This window comes from Marmota marmota, unplaced genomic scaffold (genome assembly GCF_001458135.2).
Source record: "Marmota marmota marmota unplaced genomic scaffold, marMar, whole genome shotgun sequence".
Taxonomy (NCBI): Eukaryota; Metazoa; Chordata; class Mammalia; order Rodentia; family Sciuridae; genus Marmota; species Marmota marmota.
This window is the reverse complement of record NW_026000272.1, coordinates 3,000,205-3,021,761: the sequence shown is the minus strand read 5'-3', so window position 1 is coordinate 3,021,761 and position 21,557 is coordinate 3,000,205. Positions and strand designations below refer to the sequence as shown.

At 39.2% G+C, this 21,557-nt stretch overlaps 1 non-coding gene across 1 annotated transcript; it reads right to left on the bottom strand.

Moving 5' to 3' along the window:
- Positions 1-637: 637 nt before the first annotated feature.
- Positions 638-745, bottom strand: LOC125614368. The gene has a single exon (XR_007344978.1). It is a non-coding gene; the product is annotated as a U6 spliceosomal RNA (small nuclear RNA).
- Positions 746-21,557: the final 20,812 nt, after the last annotated feature.

Here is a 21,557-nt window from a genome sequence, read left to right as displayed (position 1 = left end):
GCTCGGCGTTCGCTCCGATAGGCTCAGGTTCTTAGAAGCACCCAGGCGCAGAACCCTAGCAATCTGTTTGCAAGCCACAGGCTAATTGTAGCCTGGAATTACCTGATCTATGGCTGAATGAGTTGCGGTCAGTCGAAAACAGGTATGGTGACGTCAGTTTACCAAGATGGTGGCTGCTGGCCTCCTCTGTGGACTGACCGGTGTGTAGAACCGAGCAGGACCGCTTCCTTACCCCGTCTGGAACCCAGAATTCAGCCCTGAGTACGGTGCTTGCGCGGCTGGCAGAAACTGCAGCGCTGTAACCCTGCGTCTCTATCCTAGCGCACACTGCAGACTCTAGCCGCGGGGCGATTTGCTGAATAAGCAGTTACCCTCCGTGCGACAAACCTCTCGCGTTTGAGTCCCCGTAGCCGATCCTCGTGCGATGGAAATCCTTCCTCCAGGTTCCGGAGCACCCCACTATTGCTGGAAATTCCTAACAAGATATCCTTTAGCCGTCCTGACTTGTCATACTCCCACACAGTGAAGCAGCACACGGGGGTAATGCACTCCCCTCGCCGCCATCTTCCAAAAATCCCTTGTTTCATTTTTGAAGAATACTACAAAGTTTCTTTTTTCTTTTTATTTCATTATTTTTTTAAATATGGAACACTTCTCAAATTTGCATGTTATACTTGTGCAGGGGCCATGTTAATCTTCTCTGTAGCATTCCAATTTTAGTATATAGTGTTGCCAAAGTGAGCACACTACACAGTTTCTTATACTGAATCATTGAGCCTTTCTCATGGCTTTAATGGCTGCATCCACAAGTACTACAAGGAGTTCCCCAAAATGCCAACATTAATAATAATAATCATTTGTTTCAATCATAAATCAATGAATGATAAACACTCTGAGAGCTTTCTAGAAGTGTGGAGAATTTTCCAGAAAGAATAAAGAGGATTGGAAGGCCTGAAGAGGGGCCCAGGAGCCCATATTTCTCCTCTACCTTCAATAATGCTTTCTCTTCTAAGTCCCCCTTGCAATTTGAAGTAAATGACCTCCAAAGTGGCCTTCGAGATGGCCCCCAATGCTTTCTCTTGTCAAGACTCTTGGGTCATCCCATCTGTGTTTGTCAGCTTTGAATGGCTGTAAACAAGATACCTGACAAGAACAACTTAGAGCAGGAAAGGATTATTTTGGTCCATGGTTTCAGAGGTTCAGTCCATGATCAGCAGGTTCAAAGCAAAAGGACATGGCGCAGGAAAGTTGCTTAGCTGGAAAGCAGAGAAGGAGCATGGAAAATATAAACCCTTCCAGGTTATACCTCTAGTGATGTACTTCCTCCAACTAGTTCCCACCTCCCAATAGTCTATTCAGTTAACAGTGGATAAACCCATCAAATGGATTAATCCACTTATGTGGGCAGAACCCTTATGATCCAATTGAATAAATACAGATAATGGTCAGGTAATCAGGTTAATGGGTCCCAATTAAGGTCTTTTTCAAATGCAAAGACTATACCAAACTAACCAATAGAAATATTAGTGGGCTCCATCAAGCCTTTTTCATATGTAAAGACCATGAGGCTTACCTGTGAGAAAATTTCATTCAACTCCTTTATTGAGAACTAAAGATGGGAATGAACCCAGATGGGAGTTACAGAAAGGATTAAAACTCAAAGGCTAAAGGACACAACCATAACTTTGCTACTTTTTCACTGCCTGTTTAACATAGGTTTTGGTCAATGTTCATACCCTGCAAAACTATATAAACCCCTAGGCTAGCACACCGAAATGGATTTGCATGTTGTCAGGTCCCATCCCACATTATGGGAGTTCAATCTCTTCTCTTCTCACTTAAATAAATCCTATTCCATTTACTCTTCCCTTCTATTATTGTCTGTGGATTTTATTCTTCATTTTGTGAGACAAGAACCCAGAAAGAAATTGGTGAAGACAGCTCTCATACCATGATACAACCATTTGGAGTAGTCTATGTGAATGAACTTGGAAGTGGATCATCCCACAGTTGAACTCTGATATGATTGCAACTCCAAGTGCACTCATTATTGAAACTTCATAAAAAAACATTTGAGCTAGAGGCCCCCAGATAAGTTTTACCCAAATTTCTGACCCCTAAAACTGTGAGATAATTGTTTTGTTGCTAACTTTTGGGGTGATTGGGTTACACAATTGAAAGTTTCACATGTTTCTCTTTGGCTCATTTTGGGGATACAGCCAGCAAGCAAAGATGACTTCAGAAAGTGTATTCATCCTACTTCATGTACAAATGTCATTTTATAATGCTGAAGTCAAAATGATAAAGCCAGTGGTCCCCAGAGACAATCATGGAAGCTTTTATAGCTGTTACAAATCCTGCTTCATGAATCTCAGACCCATATGCAAATGTGAAGCTCAACCTTTGATAAGCCATTTGATTTCCCTTTTAGTTAATGAAGTGAAAATACACCATTTTACACTAAGATTAAATTGCTAAAATGTTTCACTCTGTTCCCCAGTTAGTTGTAATTAAAAATAGAAATGCAAGAACAGGAAAAGGCACTTGCTCTCTTCTGGCATCCTGAAGCATGGAAGGGAAAACTTGTGGCCCTCTGCAACCTCTGAGTGGAAGTGAAAGGGTGGGAAGGGGAGAGGAGGGTGAGAACAGGGAGGGCTGTTTTTAAGGCCCACCCAAACTGGAAAAGATGTGACCGATAGCTACAGCCACCAGCATCTCAGGATATCAGGAGAATCACTGTCCTATGTTATAGTGGGAGGAGGGAGGAAGAACACTCCTTTTTTCAATATCTGTTTGACACTGTGCTTCTCAACTTGAAGTCCAAAAATATCTAGGAGGACATGGTTGAATTTCAAATGTATGAGAATTCCTGATGTTGAGTAAGAATTCAAATGAATAAAAAGTGTGTGTGTGTGCAGGTGTGTGCATGTGAATTGTACTTAGATATCATATATAGCTCTCCATGTGTGTGTCGAGTGCTGTGTATAGGTATTAGTGTGTGAGAGAAAAAAAACAGATGAGGGATTATCTCTACTTGTGCGTATGAGTACATGTGAGTGTATGAGTGAGGGTGATATGTAAGTACCCATGCACATAAGAAAGAGTGAATAAGAAGCATATATATGTACCCACATGTTTGTGTAAACACTATATGTGATCTTATGTGTGTGAGAGAGAATGGATGAGCAACACATATAGAACTGGGTTATATAGGTGCATATGTAAATGTGTATATGTAGGTAGCCACATCTGTGAAAGACAAAATGAGTGAAGGAGTGTATACAAACCTATGTGTGTCTGTGTGGGAGTGTTTGTACCAGTGCATGAATTAAGGGTATATGCATATATATGTGGGTATGAAGGTTTGGGTGGATGTTGTATATGGCTGAATGTGTATGAGAGAGGTTAGGTGGGGAATTGTATATGTATTTGTGCATATGTGCTGATACCTATAGAGATGAAAGGGTGAATATTCATATGTGAATGGATGAATGAAGAGGTATAAATGTATGTTTGACAGATCATGTATATGGAAAGAAAAGTGTGTGTGCATTTATGTGAGTGTACAGGTGGGGATTCATTATGAATATGTGTATTTGAGTATAAGAGTGAGGGAACTTTATATGTACATGTGTGATGGTTGAATGCAGGAGTGATTGGGAGCTCTATGCCCAGGTATGTGTGTGACTGTATGTGCAAATGAAAATATATGCACATATATAGGAGCATATAAATTTAAGAGTGAAGGTATATATGCACTGTGAGTGTGTGTGAATATGCCTTGGAGTTGTGCATGTACATGTGGATGTCAGTGTATGGGAAAGAGAGTTGTTTATAAATGTGAATTAATTTATGTATGGGTGGGATTGTATGTAGTAGTGTGGGTATATTAATGTATGAATGAAGGGGTGTGTGTACATGTATGTTTAGATGAGAGATATATACATAAATGTGTGTATATGTGGGTAAGTTTATGTGATAAAGGAGTTTAAATGTATGTGTTCTGTGTATGAGGGGATACATATGCTTCTGTCTGTGAGAGCTATCGACTGAGAGCTTGTATGTATGTGCATTCATATATGCATGAATGGTGAGTACCATATAATGGTATGTATATATGTATGTAAATGTATAGGTGGGTGATGGGTATATTGATTCTGGTGTGGAGTGTGTGCATGTGTGTGTGTGTGCCTGTGTGTGAATTGTGTGTATATAAATAAATGAAGTATGTATGTATGTGGGGATAGGGCGAAGAACATATGTTCCTTTCTGAGGATATGTTAATGTGTGTCAGTTTCAGAGTATGGATGACAGCATATCTGTAATGTGTGGTTGAAAGATGAGTATGTGTATACATTTATTTATGTGTAAGTGTATAAGCTAGAGGGTGATATTTATGTATATTTGTGTATTAATGTATGACTGAAGAATATACATATACATATATATGTATGACTTTCTGTGCATTTGATAATATGGTCATGAGAGGTTATATTTATAAATATGGGGCTAAGGGTATAAATGTACATGTATGTTTAAAAGCATGGCTAAGATAGCATATATACATGAATGTGTTTGAGAGTTGGGTGAGGGGTTATATATGTATTTGTATGTAACATATTACATGCATTATGTATGTGTTATATATGGTGGAGGTAGTGTGTGGGTATATGGTTGTAAATACATGAGTGGGGGCTGTATAATATATACATATATATAATATAACATATATAACATATATATAATGTATATATATAATATATACAGGTATATACCTGTGTGAGTGTATTGGTGAATAGCTGTGTATGAGCCTATGTATGTGTCAGCATATTGGTGAGATGTATGTATGTGTGAATGGGTAAATTGAAGAGTGAATGTGTATTTGAATGAGTATATGGGTGAAGGTGGTATATATGTACATACTCATGCTTATATAGCAGAGAGGGATGGGTATATATGTCTGAGACTTTATAGGTGAGCTGGTGTATGTACAGGGTGATTATGAGTCAGTGTATTAGTAAAGAAGTTGTACATTTATGTATGTGTGTTTTTTGGTAAATATATGTATGAACATACATGAATATATGCATGAAATTATGATTGCATATGTGGGTAAGTGTATAGGTGCTGGGCTTAAATGTGAATGAGAGGACCAATAGCTATTGTATGTGTTTATATGAAGTAGAATATTTCTTCATCTCTTCCTCTGTGCATGCAAAAAGTGTTAATGGTTCATGTGTATTCATGATTATATGTGCCAACAGGTGTATATGAATGTGTAAGCTGGTGTCTGGATTAAAAAGTGATATCAAATGTGTGTGAGAAAGTATATGGATGAAAGGTGTTTGTATGTGAGTGTGTCAGTGTGTGTGCATGTATGCATGGAAGTGTGAGTGTATGGTTGACCACAGCATATGTGCATGTGTTAGAGGGTATGTCTGAGGATGAAGTATGCATATGTGTGTGTGTTGTGTTTACCTGGGTAAGGGATTATTTATGTGATTTTGTGAATGCATGTGCATGATGAGCATTTGTGTATCTATGTGGATGATTGTACTCATTCAGGTGTAGATTGTGCTTGCATTTTTGTGAATGTTTGTATGTAAAGGATTTAGATATATACATGTGGAGGTGCAAATATAGGTAAGGGCTACATAAAAGTTTGTGATTATGTGACTGAATGGGTTATGAGAATATATATATATATATATATATATATATATATATATATATATATNCCTTACTTTCTGGCATGAGCTCCAGGCTCCTGTGCAACACCCCAAATAGCTATTTTTTGAGAATCCCAGATTCCTCTCAGTGGAAATAGCATAATTGCCAACAGCTCTCTTTGATTAGTACTTTTCTTGCAGTAACTTCCTTTTGATGGTTCTTGAATCGATTTCAACAGCCTTGTAAATTGTCAACTTATTAAAGTCTCTTTCTGCTATTCATGGACCCTCAACTATAAGGGTTATGACCAGGGTACTTTTGAGGTGAGTGAATGAGATTATTCTCATCTAGAAATGCATAGCAAATTCTTCCTTGAAAGCTAGATCACATTTTAGAAATCAATTATATAACACTTGATTATTGTGTGTATAGAAAAATAAGAAAGGGGCTTTTTTTATATGTAAATCCATATACAGTCTCTGAATCATTAAATAAAAACAGTTCTTTAATATAGTTTGAAAACAAACTATTTACTGTGTATTCCTTGTAGAATAATTGTTATATTTGTAACAAACTCCTGCTTGATTTATGCATTTTTAAAAATAACTATGTAGAGGCAGCCTTCCTTTATACATTGTTTCTACATCTACAAATTGAACCAACCACAGACTGAAAATATTTGGAAGAAGAATTGTATTGTAAAGAAAAGGTACAGACTCATTTCTAGTCACTATTCCCTAGATAATATCATATAATAATTTATGGCATTTAATTTTATTATAAGCAATCAAGAAATATTTAAAGTATATAGGAGGAAATACAGAGTTGCTCACAAATACCATGCCATTATATTTAAATAACTTGAGCATCTGCAAATTGGGGAATACACAGGAGATCCAGAAACCAGTCCTCCATGAATACCAAGAAATGACTGTTTTCAATTTGGCAAAGCCATCTGACACTAAGTGAATAGAGAGATTTTCTATAAAACTAACAGGGACAAAACAATTTTTTATCCTCATTTTTTAAAATTTTTTTTTAGTTGTTGATAGACCTTTATTTTATTTGCTTATTTGTATGTGGTTCTTGGAATTGAACATAGTGCCTATCATGTATGAGGCAAGCATTCTACTGATGAGCTACAACTCCAACCCTTTTTATACTCAATTTTAAAGAGAGACAAGTCAAAGATAAGAATAATTTAAGAAAAAAATTGTACCCAAATTACACCAACATACTAAAAAATATGAGGAAGAATTTAGAAAACAATAAATCAAATTACACTGCCATTTAAAAATGACACTTTTTCCCTTTGGAACTCACATTTTCAGCTAAAATAGAAGTAAAATATCCGTATGCATTAACTAGGTATTCTGACTTTTCACAGATAAGATTTCTTGTGGTATAATTTTATCCTTGGCTGATCATTGCACATTTAAGAATCACTTTTATTACTTTAATCCTCCACTTATTCAAAGAATATTTGGTGTTTTAAAGTATTAGTTTGTTCATTTGACTTTCCTCATGTAAGGAATTTTTATAAAATTTTTAAAAAGCAGAGGTACTAAAACCTCCCTCTGATCTTATGAAGTAACATTTCATCTATAAAAATTTGCTTGACTAATAGTGTTTTTTCCCCCTGTGTGTTATTTCAAACATTTATAAATTTGGAACTGTTAAAAGACACACACAAAAAAAATGATCAAATAAAAACATTCCTCATTGTATTCACTGTTTCTAGGAGCTTAACTATTTTACTAATATACTTATCACATTAATTATACAAATGAATGGGCTTCAGGGTGCCATTTCCATACATGCACATATTGTGCTCTGGTCTTACTATTGTATTCCCTTCTGTGGTCCCTTGCCCTTTTGAAGTCTCTCTTCCTTTTTTAAGTGCTTTCTTATTTTTTATTTTTTAATTTCAATTTTATTATTTTTTAGTGTCCACATATAAGAGAAACATGTAATGTTTGTCTTTCTATATCTGGCTCTTTTTGCTTAACTTGAGTTCTTGAGTTTAACTTTTTAGATCTTGTAATTGTCTGTCTGGGTCTGGATTATTCCACCTAACATAGGATTCTTTAAGTTCATCCTTGTTGACACGTGTCAGTTTCTAGCTTTTTAACTGAGTGGTGTTCCATTGTATGTATGTATGTGTGTGTGTGTGTGTGTGTGTGTGTGTGTATATATATATATATATATATATATATATATATATATATATATATCTGCATCTGTGTGAATGTGTGTCTGAGTGGGTGTACATATGCCTGTGTGTATGATTATATTGGTCAGTAAGATATACACATACGTGCATTTGTGAGGGTATGATTGAATATGTTATCCATTTGACTGTGTATGTTTAAATAAGGACACTGCATTTGTATGTGTGGGTAAAAGAATATATGGGTGAAAAGATGTTTATGTACCTTTCATGTGTATATGAGTATGTATTTGTATAAGTTGTATATGTGTTTGCATGATGTATACATCTGAGTGGATTGTATGTGCAGGTATATAGGTAGTTGACTTGGTAGCATATATAACTGAGTAACTGTGATTGTATGGATAAGTGTGTTTAATAGGTAGCTTGTGTTATCTGTATGGGTACTTGGGTGTATGTGTACCTCTGTGCATGGGAGTGTGAGAGGTATTTATGCACTTTTCCGTGTTTGTGTTGGTGGGTGTGTGTCTTTTTCTTCATAGTACACATCAATATGTTATAGAGTTCCAAAGCACTACTTCAAGTCAGAAAAACCTGGGTTTGACTGCTCACCATTACACTGGATAGCTGTGTGACCTTAAACAAGTTATTTGAGCTTCCTCTGCATCTGTTTCTTCATCTATAAAAATGAAGATAACACTCCATGTATGTGTAATATGTCAAAATACACTCAACTGGCATGTATATCTAAAAAAACACATAAAATAATAAAAAAATTAAAAGGACTACTAAATTAAGAATATAATGAAGATAACAATAGTATAGTTGGCTCTCAGAATCTGTGGGTTCCACATCCTTGGATTCGAACACCCATGGAACGAATATACTAGAAAAAAAAATTGCATTTGTACTGGACATATACAGTCAGTTTTCTTACCCTTTTCCCTTAAATATTATAACAGCTAGTTACATAGCATTTATATTGTATTAGGTATGATAAGCAATGTAGAGACGATTTATATATATGGGAAAATATATATACATAAGTTCTATACAAATACTACACTTTTTTACATAAGACACTTGAATATTTGTAGATTTTAGCATCTATGGGGGTCCTGGAACCAATTCCCCTTGTATATCCTGAGAAGACTGTACTTATCTAATAATGTTGTGATAAAGATTTTCAAAGATCACATATAATATTATATTTGTGAAAATACTTAGCACAGTGCTTGGTACCTAATAAACCTGTCCAATAAATATCAGTTGTAGTATAGATATTGTCTTGACAATGATTATCAGCAGCAAATTCTCAAAGGAGCCTATTGAGCCAAGGGAAGTTGTCTTTATGAATCCCTGCCTGGTGTGAGGGGAGGGCTACAGAGGGAACTGTAAGAGCAGAAGTGTTCCCTCATGGTTACTTCTTCCAAGAACACTGTCCTGCAATAGCCTAAGCCTAAGCAGTACACAAAACAGCATTTTCAGACTCAACTGGGTCCTCACACAACCTGCTCTCAGTATATCTAAGAATTAAAGTGGTATCTGGACAACTTCCATCCAGCCAACACACTGATCAGAAAATCAATGAGCCAAATGACAATGCAGGTGTGGGGCTGGAACATGGGGGCACCAGGCCTTTATCATATAAAACTGGTGTCTGACTCTTCACTGATCCCCTTGTCTGAGCTAATATAGATTCTGTCACATGCACTAATTCATGTGCTCATTAGGCACTTAATAATATGTATTCTAAGACTGGTGCTTGTTCCAAGGTATCTGCAGTCACTCACTAAACAGAAACTTTATGAGCACCTTCTCTGGGCTAGGTACTGTGCAAGGTCACAATAAAAATAAATCAGAAAAGGGCTTGCCCCCAAAAAACCTTTAGCCCTCACTTGTGATTCTCCTCCCTATGCCCCTTTCCATGAATCTCAACATCAATGTCAGCCCAGGCCTTTCAAAGAAGGACCTTCTCCATACCTGATGAATATACATCATGTGGAAACCAAAAACCATAGCCAGCCTTTACAGATAGGAACACAAGGGGGAAAAAAGTCATAGTCCAATGTGTAGTCACTATTCACACACAACACCCAGCCAAGGATGCTAAGCTCCTTTTGCAAAGTCAATGAAGCAAAAAAACATAGTAGCTATAAGTCTTGATTTGGATACACATATACATCACATGAAGACTGTGAGTGCTGTGCAACTCACCAAGTATTAAAGACATTTTATTACTCACAGGTTGAAAACCACTACATTATTGACATGAGGGAAAGTGGCTCTCAGATTCTTTAATATGTAATAATCATATGGGTAGCTTGTAAGACAAGTAGATCCTCAATTGCTGTCCCCCCACTGGGATTCTAATTCCATAATCTAGGAAAGGGCCCAGGAATCTGCATGATTGTACTCTCAAGTGATTCTTAAGCAGGTAGGCCCAGAGAAACATTTCAGAATACAAGCACAGAGATACAGAGTGAAAATAATCTGCAGAAGTTATCATTCCACAGGTGAAGAAGTTCAGCTACAGAAGAGAAGCGGCTTTTCTCAGGCTGACCAGCCACAAGAAGAGAGGGCCACACTCAAATCCTGATCTCCTGTTTCCCAGCTCTGCATTCATTCAGTTACAACAATATGCCTCAAATAGATTGGCAAGACAAGAGGAGGAAGTACCGTCACATGAGAGCTCTTTTCAATGCCCCCATCCCACTGTGGCCCTTGAGAACCCATGCCATAGTGTATATCTATTGGAGTGTGTGCTAATTGTATTCTAAGAAGGAATTGGAGAAGAAAAAGACTGGAGACCAGGGCTTGGTATCATATTGCATCCCTGCTAGGGCCACTGTATTAAACAGCAGAGGCAAAGGACAACAAAAACTAAGTTCTGTGTATGGAGGATTATAGTTGGAGGTCCAAAATATTATGTTCAGGGAACAGTTGGGATGAGGGGACTCATGGAGGAACCTGCCTTAAGAGAAACTGGGTGTGGCCTGTGGCATTTCACAGGAGAGACCCTTCAAAGACATGCTTACAAAAGGGACAACGCTATTTTTAATTCCACACTCACACCATCTAACAGCCTCTGCTATTACCCTCTACCTCACCCATTCATCTCAGATGCTGAACATTGTCAGATGCTTTTTAAAAAGCTAAGCACAGTGTGGCACCTGAGTTTCCTTTATCTGCCATGACAGCAATGTCTTCAAAGAACTTCTGTGGGTTATTTTAAAATGACCTCCTCTAGCTTGGAGCTTAGTTTCTTAGAGAGCTTTCACTTCAGTGCTGGATGTGAGAGGGGGAGGGCCAGGGAGGCTGCTCCAGCAGCCCTGCTGAGGCGACACGGTAAGGCCTGACAGAGAAGTGTGTGGGTGGCCCACAGTGTTAGTGAAGGTTATGAGGGGAGGCTCTTCCTCTATCATGAACTGACTGCTACTCCTTAACTCCCAGTGTCTTCATTTCCATAGTAGGCTAGCCTGGGGAAAAATGGAATCACCTCCATCACTATCCCACCAATGCATTCAAAATGGCACTGTAGGCACACAGGGACCGCTAGCATGGCAGAAGTTGCCACAGACAATTAATTGCTCACCAAAGAGATGGGCTGGGCTGCAATCCCACAATTGGTTGCTTCTCTGCTTTCCCCTAGCTGTGAGGCAGGTGCTTAATAAATAGAGAATCCAGGACTGAGTATAAAGTACAGTCATCCCTTGGTATCTGTGAAAGCTTGGTTCCAGGACCCCTGCAGATACTAAAATCTGCAGATGCTCAAGTTGTCTACATAAAATGGTGTGGAATTTGCATATATCCTATGGACATCCACCTGTGCACTTTAAATCATCTCTAGATTACTTATAATACCTAATGCAATGTAAATTCTATGCAAATAGTTGTTACACTGTATTGTTTAGGGAATAATGATAAGAAAAAATGTCTGTACATATTCAATACAGATACAGTTTTACCCCAATATATTGGATCCCACATTGGTAGAGAATCCATGGGTACAGAGATCATAAATATAGATGGCCTAGTGTGGGTGATTAAGGGACCTGAAATCTCCTTTGTGGCTCAGTAAAGTTTGGGCTAATGGGAGAAGCATCTCCAGTGCAGGCCAAGCTTCCCATTAGCTTTACAAGCTGGACCACAGTGCTTCTGATTCTGTCTAGAATTTTCTCGTCATTTACTGTTCCATGGGAAGATTAGCTAAACCCTGATTTCTAGGTCTCTCTGGACTTCCCTTCCCAGCTCCATCCTTCAGGCTTTTAAAGCCTTTTTTCTGGGACTTTCTAGGATCTGGTCCTTCTACATCACTACTGGTATGTACTTCTCAGTGAAGGTATAGCTCTGGGTCATAAGGTCTCAGTGTCCTACGGGAACCTTGCCCAAAGTTGTATAATTTCAGCATGTTGAAAAATGTGTTTATTTCTATTTCTGGGCAAAAATCAGATGTAGTTATTCTGACTCCCCTCTTCTGTACACTAGGATGTGTTCCCTGTGTTGGTGGCCAGGTACTGCCCTCTGATAGGGGAGAAGTGGAGAAAAGATCAGGAAATAACCTCTCAGTCCTCACAAAGACACTGGAAATTATCCTCCAATTGCAATTAAAGAAATTGAGATCTGGAAATACATGGAAATTTACTCACATATCTTATAAATTGATAAAACCACATTAGAACCCAGATTATGATGATTAAGTGAATTTTTCCAGCAGACCACAAAGCAGGACTCTATGGGCCATAGCTATCAGCACTGTCCTCTTAAGCAGCAGTTGAATTGTCACACCAGAATGAGGAATTGGCCTGCTCTGGGCCTGGGTTTTGACATCCATGAAGTAAAAGGTCTGGAAATTTACTATGTCCATCTCTAAAATCCTGAGTTGCTGGGAGATGGAGGGAAAAGGAAAAAGCAAGGGCAGGGTGAGAGACTTTAAAGGCATGAGGCTCTCCTTTCCCTATCCAGCCACAGTTCTTAAGCTGGGTCCATGTGGAAGTTTCAAGAGATTGGAAGGTCCCCAGAAAAAGCCCACACAACTTTGTATGCAAAGTCTGGGTGGATTTTTCTGGAGAAGGTTGCTGAGAGCCACAGCAGAAGGGGCCCCAGCAAACTTCCAGCTGCCAGCTGATGATTGGCTCACAGCGGCCCCAGCAAACTTCTAGCTGCCAACTGATTGGCTCCTCTGCGGTGATGCTCATTGGGCTGTTTCCCTGCCCTTTCAGACCATGGAGCTACTCATTGGGGGACTTTTTTTGGCTCCTCCCATGCGACCCAGCCAATTGGCCTCAAGAGCAGGAGGAGTGGGGGAGGTTGAGGGGCTTGTGGGAAGCCGGTGGTGGCAGTTGGGCTCTGGGGTTTTTTCCTGAGGAGCTGTTTTGTTTGGCGTGTGTGGTTCTAAAAATAAAGTTCATTTCTTTTGACAAGTGGCTCCTGAATTGTGCCCAGCCAGACTGTGGCAGAAGGTGGTTATAATTTCAATTCAGATCCAAGACCCTAAGGAAGATACTAGAGAGCACAATAAATCCCTCAGGAGGGCACCCAGTAGCCACTAGGCATTTACTCTGAACTAATTTTCTTTGTAACTGTCAGTATCTAAACTTGACATAAAAGAACTCTATTTCAAACTTTGATATACCACTTGTATGAGGATTAAGTTGACCAGAAGCCTTTACATCAGATAGACTGGAATTCAACCTTGGTTCTGCCTCTTGCTGACTGTGTGTCCCTCAGCCCAGATCATCCTTCCCTTGCTGAGCCTCATTCCCCACAACTGCACAATAGACATAGCTCCAACATAGTTGTCATGAAAGATCCATGAAGAAAAGTATTACTGCAACCTAACATATGATAGGCATTGTATAAATGATATTTTCCTTTACTTACTTCTAAGCCCAATTATGAAGTAAAGTTCTAATAATTCTTCAGAGTTATCAGAATCCCAGCACTGAAGTTATTATTTTTCTTATTGTTGTTATCACCTAATATTTATGGAGTGTTAACTATATGCCAGATATTGTCCTAAATGATGTTCATATATTAACTCATTTAATTGTCACAAGGAAAAAGGAAGTGAACTTGCCAGGCCCAGAGAGCAGGAAGGGAAGTGGTGCAGGGACAGGACACAGTGAACTACCAGAGAGGTGCTATTCATGTCTCTATTTTACAAGTGAAGAAATAGTGGCAAGCACTGAGGTGTCAAGCATCTTGTCCAAGGTCACTCAGCTAGTAAGGGGAAGAGCTAAGTGTCTTAATCCAAATAATCCCAACACAGATATTTATAAGGTGCTATACAATACTGACTTCTGTTGTTTATCAATGAGAAGTATTTGCAAGCCTGAGATTTCCTCAGGGCCTAACCCCAGGGCCCTGAACTCTGGCAAGGTTCTTCTGGTTCATGGCTGGATTGTTACCACCATACATCTCCAACAACAGGCTGGTCTTCATCACATCCTCTGAGCTTAGGAAGCTACACTTATTATCAATTCCTACCACGGCAATCTATTCTCCACTCATTCATTCATTCATTCATTCATAAATCAATAGCACTATTCATTAATTTGACATTTCTTTCCTTTTGGCATCTGTCTGTTCCCCTCCTTTCATGTCCTCCTCTACTTTTATTTCAGCCCCCATAACACATGTTGGCCACTAGGATTGTATCCTTCCATATTTTTTTACATGCTCAGATAATAATATTCAGATACATGTACAGGTGTAAAACATGCACAGAAAAAAACATGTTTGAGGTGGTTGGTCATTGTTTTATAAAACTGAAATCATACTATGTACACTTTTCCTCACCTTGCTCTCTTTATTGAACAATATTTCCAAGAAACCCCATTAGCTCAACTGGAAAAATTCTAGTTCAGTCTTTTTTCATGGCTACAGTGAAATCCATCATATACCTTATCTTCCATGGAAGAACTGGAAGTTCCTGAATACCCCATACTGTGCCCTGCCCCTATACCTTTGCCTCTTCTGCCCCAGAACCCTGGAAAACCTACCTCCCTGTCCACTTAGAGGATACCGTCTCATCTGTCAAGACTCAGCAGATGCCAGATCTTTCCTAGACATCAACTGACCTGGCAGAATATACCTTGCTCTCCTTTTTGTCCTCAAGGTATCATAAACAGACTTTTATCTGAAAGTATCTAAAAGGTTAATGGAGTGATGGGTTGACATTTGTCTTTCCCAATTAGACTCTAAGTTCCAGAAAAAGTTACCCAACAAGTATTTGTTGACATGATGAATAGATGAGTGAATGAATGGAGATAATGAGAGTCTGATCCCAAGTACTGGCAATGGATAAGAATGGTGTTGGTGAACTTCAGAGCTATTTATGAAGTAGATCTGCTAGAACTTGGTTGTCAACTTGAGACAATATTTCTTATTTCAACAAGAATATAAGCAACATGACAGATCATATTTGTCATGTTCATAGTTTTATGCCCATTTCCTGGATTGAGTAGTGCCTGGTACATAGCATAGCAGGTGCTTAGTAAATATTTATAAAATAAAGTAATTCCACTGTATCCAAAAATCTTTGCTCTGGGTATTGTGTCTAAACCCTCCAGAACATACCCTTTCACAGTCCAAGCTCCGGACTCTGCAGGCTCTCAGAGACTTCTGCCGTTTGCTTGCTCATTTGAGGTGTCCAAATCCAGATACAAATGAATTCCTCCTTGGAATCCATCTGCATTCGCTACCTCAGCTGGTCTCAAATATCTCCTGCCCAAATTTTGAACCAAGGAATGACTATGTGTGTTATCTGTGTGCTTGCACACACACACAAACACATGTGCAGCTGTTGAATGCACAAATGGCATGGGTGAGTGAAATAGGAGTCCCAGGTAAGATAATAAGAATAGACATAGTACTCAGAGCTAAATGGGGCAGACCCTAGGGGCTTTTGGGAGGAAAGCAGAGGAAACTGATATTCCTGCAGTGAGGTGGGAATGGGCAGAGCTACCTCACTTTTCTGTCAACTGCAGTTCAGAATCTGCGATCTAAAGAAAAACAGAGCTAACATAGGAGGTAGATTTAACTGAGGCTAATCGAGAGATATTTATCTTCAAATGCCTTCAAGAACCTTGGGTCAGGGAACAAGCATAGAGGAAGAGAATTCCAATCTTCAAGCCAAGTACCAAGCAGGCTTTATGAAGAGAGTGTACCCTTATATTCTCCCAGCCTCATCTACATAAGGGGACCCCATAGGCTGAACACTGCTTGACTGGGGCAAGGAATAAGGTAGGGAAGAATAATTACTTCTCAGGATCTGTGGCCACACTCTTGCACATCCCCTGTCATGAGTCAAATTCAGAAAGACTCAAGGAACTCATCATCTCGAGACAAAGCAATAGCCTGAGCATTGGCAATGATACTGAAGAGTGTGGAAAGTTCCGTGGGGCCACAGAGAGGAGCTCTGTTGTGTATCTTGGGCTACACAAAGGACTGGAATGAGACATTGCCCTGAATGGGAAGGTAGGGACCGGATTGCAGTGTTCCTTGAATGCTCTTGTAAAATGTTTGTGCTTCATCCTAAGGGCAATTCAAGGAAAGGAGATTTACTTCATGAAAGAGTTTAGGCAGGGGAGTAATATGATAAACTCTGGATCTGCAAACAGTTACTCTGGTGACTGTGTGCAGAACAGACTGGATGGAAGCCAGATCTAGGTACAGAGGGACAAAGAAGAGACTTTCACAGGTCATATCAGCACCATATAAAGTATATGAGTGGGCATGGGGAAAAGAGCATAATTCAAAACATGTTGACAGGACAGACTTAACAGAACTAGGGCAGGGCAAGGGGATAAAGAGTAGGCCTGGATTCAAGGAAATGATGGGGAATTGTGGTATGTTGGGAAAAAAAGCTTGAATGTAAGGGGCAAGAGTCAAGTTGAAAGTGACTCAAGCTTTACAAAGAGCCAAGAACAGAAAAGATGACCAGAAGAGCCACAAGGTAGTATTTGCATGGCTGGAGGGTTTTAGGGGCAGTAGGGATAGGGAACAGGCCTATCCTGACCAGTTAAATTGAAGGTCTCAACAGCCAGTCTAGTTCAAATGCCCAGCAGGCAGTTGGGGAGAGAGGTCAGTGCTGGAATGAGCAACCTGACACTGATGACATGAGATGACTCATCCCTCGAGCCAGGCCAGAACTATGTCACTGATCCAGAACACAGAGGCTCAGACAAATTGGGTATTCTGGCCTGCAACTTGCCACAAGGCACATACTGTGTAGCCTCCCAGCAATGAACTCTCCCTACATAAGATCCACCTCCCATATGTACGACTTGAAGGAGATGTATTTAACTGTTTGGAATATAAAATGTTTATACAACCATTTATTCCATTAGTACATTCACTTCCCACTTCAGAACTAAATGTCTCTACTAATTAAATACATTTATTTTAACTGCAGAAGCATTTATTTCCAAAATAAGGATATGTTAATTATCTGCAGAGTGAAATTAACCCCAGGATGCTCATCTATACATTCATCTGCCTGGATATCTATTACCCATGGATGCCTGGTCGCACTGCCAACCCTTGCACAGAACTGCTCCATGTACTTTTGCCACCTGGATCCACATAGTTTTTGTTATCCTTTCCCTTAGAAATTCATGGCTGGGGCAGACTGTGGAATTTAAATATTACCACGCTCCTCCCGAACCTAACAAGACTAGAGTTTCACGATTCACAAGCCTGCTCTGATATAATTCAAGGGCATTTTTACTGGAAGAGGAGGTAACTGTCTCCAATTACCCTGAGGAGTTTTTTCCTCGTGTTTTATGAGAACTGACACCTTAATTCTCTTGTCACTGACACTTCTTAGACACGGGTACATATCTGTAATTCTCATGATAAGTCATTAGTATTAATTAAGCCACATCAATAGCATAATTTAGCTAGTCAGTCAACATCTTCTGAGAGCTCACAGAGGAGGCATCCCCAACTCAGTGCATTGGAGAGTTAGGGAAGAAAGAATATAGCTAGAAAAAGAGTGTTTTCCAGAAGGACCAGCATTCTTGCTTTCACAGCCACCCGGGAGTCACTTGCAGAAACCTCAAGAAAGACTGAGGTCTCCTTGTATGAGATGACATCTGTTGTTCTCATCTGCACAATGGAGCAGCCATCCCTTGCAGCTGTCTGTAACCAAAGAGGAGGAGCTCCAGAGAAAACAGGTTTCAGTGCTCCCAGGGAAAGACATGGAATGCAGCTGGTTACAGCATGGATCAGGCTGAATTCTGGCTTCTCTCCGCTTTCTCCTTCCCACTCTTGCTCACTTTTTTTCCATTCTTCCTTCCTTCAAATGTTTATTTAATATTTACTATGTGTCAGATACTGTACTAAATAGTGGAGGAAAAGTTGGAAACAAATGAAAGTCCCTTCTCCCATGGACGTGAGATTCTAGTGATAAGAAAGAGTCATTTATGAACAACCAATAAGTCAGACAGTAATAAGTGCTACAAAGAAAAAATAAAGGAGGATTAAGGGACAAAACTGATGACAGGGAACATTATTTTAAGAACAGTTAACTACTTTTGCAGCATAGAGACATACTAGTCCAATGAGACAGTCCCCTACACGGACAGATGCACAAGTCCAGTGAAGAGGTTCTATATACTATGCAGACACTCTGGTCCCATAGAGAGGCAAGTATCCATTAATACTAGAGATCTCCTAAATTCTCATTCTCAGTCTTACTTGGGATGATCAAAACATTGCCATTTCAGGGATTAGAAGAGTCAGACTCCTATGGCCTAATTGAAGTATGGAGATTTCTCAAATAATGGTTATGCATCTGTTAGACTCAACATAACTAAGGAGGTAAGAGAAATCAGCAGGAAGGAGGATATTCCTGCATTCAGATATCCAGACTCAGGAGGCATGCACACAGTGTTAGTTAGGGTTGGAATAAACTTAAAAATTTTTAAAGAGCTAGTTGGGTGCTGTTGGGACTACAAACCCCCATATGGCTTTACTACCCGAGTGTCATGTGTTAATGCCTACAGAAAGGCAAAGGGCATTATCATTACTTTTTCCTCTGGTGTGGTACATTTCTGAATTTCCAAAGGAAAATTCAGTAGCTTTAATGCAGGTATTTCCTGGCTACAGATGACTGATAGGACCAATAAAAAGGAAATACAAGTCAGAAATATCTATGGTTTGAATAAGGTTTGTCCCTTCCCAAACTCATGTTGAAATGTGCTCCCTGATGTAACAGTGTTTAACAGGAGGTGGGAACTTTAAGAGTTGATTGGGTCTCCAGGAGGGATCAGTGAACATTCAAAGGACTAGAATAGTTACCACAAGAGTGGATTGTTGTAAAGTGAAGCAGCACCTTTTGTTCTTTCTCTGCTGGACACACCAGTTGACCCCCTAATTTTCTGACAAGTTATGAAACAACAAAACTAAGCAGATGCTAGCATCCTGCTCTTGGGCTTCCATACTCCAGATCTGTAAATTAAATAAACTTCTTTCCCCCTAAAAACTAGTTAGTGTCAGGTGTTCTTTTAAAGTGACAAAAAAATGAACTGACAGAAGTGATGCTTTTACTTCCATGAGTAAGATATGGGTTGGGCTTAATGTGAAGAAAACAGGCTAGAAATGAATGCATCCTGATCTTCCTGAGAACAGTTTAGAAGATGTCATTACCTTTTTAAATTATTTATTTAAAAAATGATAGCAGAATGCATCAAATTCTTATTACACATATATACCACAATATTTCATATCTCTGTATATGAAGTATGTTGATACCCAATTCGTGTCTTCATACATGTACTTTGGATAATGATGACCATCGTATTCCACTATCCTTGCTAATCCCCTGCCCCCTCCCTTTCCCTCTCACCCCTCTTCCCTATCTAGAATTCATCTATTCCTCCCATGCTCCCCCTCCCTACCCTGTTGAGAGCCACAGCCAAAGCGGCCCCAGCAAACTTCCAGCTGATTGGCTCCTCTACCATGGAGCTGCTCATTGGGGGACTCTTTTGGCTTCGCCCATGTGACCCAGCCAATCAGCCTCAAGAGTGGGAAGAGTTCAGGTAGAGAGGCTCCCCGGAAGAGCCGGTGGTGGCAGTTGGGCTCTGAGGGAATTCCTGGAGAGCTCGGGTGGTGCCATTGTGCGTTCTAAAAATAAAGTTCATTCCTGCTTGACAAGTGGCTCGTGAATTGTGCCCAGCCAGACTGCGGCACTACCCCTCTATGAGTCAGCCTCCTTATATCAGAGAAAATATTCAGCATTTGTTTATTGGGGATTGGCTAACTTCACTTAGCATTATCTTCTCCAACTCCAGCCATTTACCTGCAAATGAGAAGATGGCATTATCTAACACAGAGGATATGTGAGGCTATAGTCAGGAATGTCAAATTAGAGATTTAACCCCCAAGACCTTTGCCCTTCTACGCATACTTGATTATGGTATACAGAAGAAAATGGGTGTACATAGGCTATTTTACCCACATAATTTTTCAATACAATAAAGTACAATACTACTAAAGTAGCTTATTGTACCCCAAGTTTGTTTGGCCACCAATGGTTCTGAAGACTAGGCTTTAAAATGAGTGTCATCAAATACCTCTAATAAATGAGAGCAGAAGAAATATTGCTTTCACATGCCTCTGTTTGACTACAAGGTCTAAAGAATATCTCATCTTAGGAAGCTTCCTGTCCCTTCTCAGTGACCATGGAAAATGTTACTTAAGGAATTCTCTAAAAGACTTAGTCTATGCAGATGCCTATTATGTATCAATCTGTGTATTTGTTTTTGTCCATCTCTTCCTGCAAGAATGGGTGCTTATTATGTGTACTGCAGCATTACCAGCACCTGAATAATATTTGGTCCAGAGTAGATGTTCAACATACAGTTATGATGTGAATCAATGATGGAACTGTTTGTGGTAGGTCTCTGGAAGAGCACAAGCTGCAGCCCCTTAACATACGAGGCTGGCGTGTGCTACTAGTTTTATTTTACACTTTTGAGAGTTCATTATATCTTCTAGATACAAGTCCTTTATTAGGTATGTGCTTAGCAATATTTTATCTGCCTTTTAATTTTTTAATAGGGTCCTTTGAAAGAGCTGGAATTTTACATTTTGATTAAATCTAGTTTATCATTTCATTCTGTCATGGCTTTTGCTTTTGGTGTCATATATAAGAAATCTTTGAGTAACACAAGGTCACGATTTTCCTCCTAAATTTTCTTCTAGATGTATTAGAGCTTGGGTTTTACATATAGGTCCATGATCCATTTTAAATTAATTTCTGATCAGGGTGAGGTAGGAGTCAAAGTTCAGGTTTTCTGTTTTATTTTGTTTTGTTTTGCATTTGCATACCCAGTTTTATAGGACCATTTATTGAAAAGACCATTTCTCCATGAATGCAGCAGTATTTATAATAGCATTCCATAAAATAATATGCAAATGGTCATCAATAGGAGAGCAGTTAAATAAATTCTGGCTCATCCATCCAGTGGAAATCCATGGCACCATTAAAAAATGGAACTGTTCCGTAACATGATTTTGAATACTCTATATACTGTATTAAGTAAACTCATAACTGTTTTATTTTTTTTTAATTTTTTATTGTTGGCTGTTCAAAACATTACATAGTTCTTGATATATCATATTTCACACTTTGATTCAAGTGGGTTATGAGCTCCCATTTTTACCCCATATACAGATTGCAGAATTACATCAGTTACACATCCATTGA